General features: G+C 49.3%; 1 non-coding gene across 1 annotated transcript; it reads right to left on the bottom strand.

Annotated features, from left to right (window-relative positions):
• Positions 1-2889: 2889 nt before the first annotated feature.
• On the bottom strand, positions 2890-2993 carry LOC121105088. Its single transcript, XR_005837519.1, has one exon. It is a non-coding gene; the product is annotated as a small nucleolar RNA U13 (small nucleolar RNA).
• Positions 2994-3306: the final 313 nt, after the last annotated feature.

Here is a 3306-nt window from a genome sequence, read left to right as displayed (position 1 = left end):
AATTTAAGAAACAAGGCAGAGGATCATAGGGGAAGAAAGGAAAAAATGAAACAAGATGAAACCAGAGAGGGTGACAAACCATAAGACACTCTATTTATTTATTTGGGAGAGAGAGAGAGCACAAGCAGTGAGGAGGGGAAGAAGGAGAAGCAGACTCTCTGCCAAGCAGGGAGCCTGACGTGGGACTCGATCCCAGAACCCTGGGACCACAACCTGAGTTGAAGGCAGATGCCTAACCGACTAAGCCATCAAGATGCCCCCAAAGGGACTCCTAATCTTAGGAAACAAACTGAGGGTTGCTGGAGGGGAGGGGAGTGGGGCGATGGGGTAACTGGGAATAGACATTGGGGAGGGTGTGCGTTGTAATGAGCACTGGGTATTATATAAGACTGATGAATCACAGACCTGTACCCCTGAAACAAATAATACATTATATGTTAATTAATTGAATTTAAATTTTAAAAAAATGGTTAATAAAAAAAGAAAAAGAAATTGAAACATGGAGAGGGGGTGTGACTTGCTCAGGCCACCCAGCTAATGAGTAGCAATAATTCTCCCTCTAAAGAACTTTAGGCATCTCCTGAAATAAGCACTCTAGTGCCGAGGGCATTCCCAGGTGGCGGTGTATTTCTTATTCCGTGCAACCTGAAGTAAAACTGGACTGGATGGGGGATGGAAGAAAGAGGGGGAAAAGAAGCTGTCATGGGGGAAGGATATGGAGAACAAGACTTGTGGGGAGACAAGAGGCATGGGGTGTCAGGGTCTATGAGAATTTAGCAAAGAGATGTGGCACGACTAGGAAACGAAGTGGGAAATGGGGGTACAGGTCACTGGAAGAACTTCAGGGGAGAGGCTCAAGGACAGGAGACTTTCACCCAAGTTCTTGGTAGGAAGGAACTGAGACCATGATGATAATGATCATCCCCACTGTGAATAAATATTTCCTGAGACGTAATATGTACCAGGCTATCAATCAAACACACAGAGTTAAAAGACTGCAGATTGCTACACCGTCTAAGCCTCTTTGTTCACAATGGGCACAGCAATACCTGGTGCGACTCTCATGGAAGATGAAGTTAGGCGACAACGGATGCGAAAGCTACCATAGTGCCTGGTACGCTGTGGGCACTCACTAATGTTGAGTTGAACATCTCTGTGTATGGCACTGAGCCAGGTACTGGGAGGGCGACAAGAAGTCTGGGCTGGGAATCCTCTGGCCAAAGGGCTTGGAGTCTAGTTGGAGAAACAGGATGCATGGAAGATTTATTTTTTTAAAGATGTTATTTATTTATTTGAGAGAGAGAGAGCAAGCATGAGTTAGGGGGCAGAGGCAGAGGGAGAAGCCTACTCCCCGCTGAGCAGGGAGCCCGATGTGGGGCTCGATCCCAGGACTCCAAGATCACGACCCGAGCCAAAGGCAGAGGGTTAACCAACTGAGCCACCCAGGCGTCCCTGGTTTTGTTTTTAAATCTTTCATGCGGGGGCGCCTGGGTGGCTCAGTTGGTTAAGCGTCTGCTTTCAGCTCCGGTCTTGATCTTGGAGTCCTGGGATCAAGCACCACATCGGGCTCCCTGCTCAGCATGGAGCCTGCTTCTCCCTCTGCCTGCTGTTCCCCATGCTTGTGACCTAAAAACAAAGGTCACCGTTTTACATTCCAAGTACTGGAAATGAGCTGCTGAACAGTCTGAGCAATGAGCACCCACCAAGGGCTGAGCTGCTTGAGGAAGCTCCCTGAAGACCTCTGAGTAAGACCTTCTGGGACCCAATTCAGCTGAGAGGAAGGAGGTGCTGCCCGGGTGGAAAGCAGGGTGAACGTGCAGGATGAGAAAGCAGCAAGCAGAGCTAGTGCTTACTGAGAGCCCGTGCTCAGTCAGGCACCATGCCCCGGGCTTCCCCGGACCTAATCCTAGGATCTCACCGCACCTCGTGAGTGCTTCTCTCTCTCTGCATATTAGACGTGAGGAATGTTGAGAATCAAAGAAGTGAAGTAACTCACTAATGGTCACTCTTCATAAATGGATGAGTCAAAATTCAAACCCAGAGCCCTGGCCACAAAAATGCACATAAAGGGACTAAAGTTAGCAATATGAGGCTAAGGAAGTCTGTTTTACTCACACTCATTCGTTCATTCAACTACTATTTAGCGAGTGTTTGCTACGTGCTAGGCATTGTACTCAGTGCTGTCTGGGCTACTGTGAACAAAACAGACCCCCGCCCTAATGAGGCTTCATGGCTCGGAAAGCTGGCAGATTTTTTTTTTTTAAAGATTTTATTTATTTATTTGACAGAGATAGAGACAGCCAGCGAGAGAGGGAACACAAGCAGGCGGAGTGGGAGAGGAAGAAGCAGGCTCACAGCAGAGGAGCCTGATGTGGGGCTCGATCCCATAACGCCGGGATCACACCCTGAGCCGAAGGCGGACGCCTAACCGCTGTGCCACCCAGGCGCCCCAAGCTGGCAGATTTTAAATAGATCCACAGCCAAAGAAGTGCTGTGAAGGAAACAGAATGAGAGAGTGCTGTGAGAGGAAACGGTGCAGGCCTTCTGTAGACTGGGGAGTCAGCACAGGCCTCTCTGAGGAAGTCACATTTGGGGTGTGTGTGCATGCGTGTGTGTGTGTGTGTGTGTGTGAGACAGAGGCCCTAGCAAAAGAGCATTCCAGGTAAGAGAAATAGAAAAGACAAAGGCCCGCAGGAAGAAACTAGGGACCATTTGGAGGAGCCTTATGAAGGAGGGTGCGGTGAGGCTAGGGACTGGGACTGGCCACACTGCGGGGATCCACATACAACATATTAAGAACTTTGGAGTCGATCCTCAGTGCAATGAGAAACCAGTGACAGGGTGTTTGTCTGTCTGTCTGTCTGTTTGTTTGTTTGTTTGTTTTCTTTACGTCAGACAGGTAATGTGCTGAGGTCATAACAAGGTTTGAGGGAGGCACATGTCACACAACGGCGTGAACACCCAATCATCACGCTTATGAACTACAAAAGGATCCAGTGACGGGTTTTAAGCAAGACAGTGACATAATCCAACTGAAGTCTGAGAAAGATCACGCTGGCATGCTGCGTGGAGGAGGACTGAGTGGCCTGGAGTGGAAGGCAGCAGCAAACTGCAGTCACCTCGGAAGGCTGGCGGGGGCGGGGATGGACATGTGTCTCGGGAGTAGCGAGGTGAGGTCATGAGCATGAACTGGCTATCAGGAGGATAAGCAGGGTTTTTGTCAAGGTTCACTCTGAGGTCTGGAAATGCCATTTTGGAGATAGGAAAAACTGAAGGAGGAGCAGATTTGGGGCAGCAGGGGTGGAC

This window comes from Ursus maritimus, unplaced genomic scaffold (genome assembly GCF_017311325.1).
Source record: "Ursus maritimus isolate PB19 unplaced genomic scaffold, ASM1731132v1 scaffold_24, whole genome shotgun sequence".
NCBI lineage: Eukaryota > Metazoa > Chordata > Mammalia > Carnivora > Ursidae > Ursus > Ursus maritimus.
Note: the sequence above shows the minus strand (reverse complement) of the source record. Positions and strands in the feature narration are given on the sequence as shown.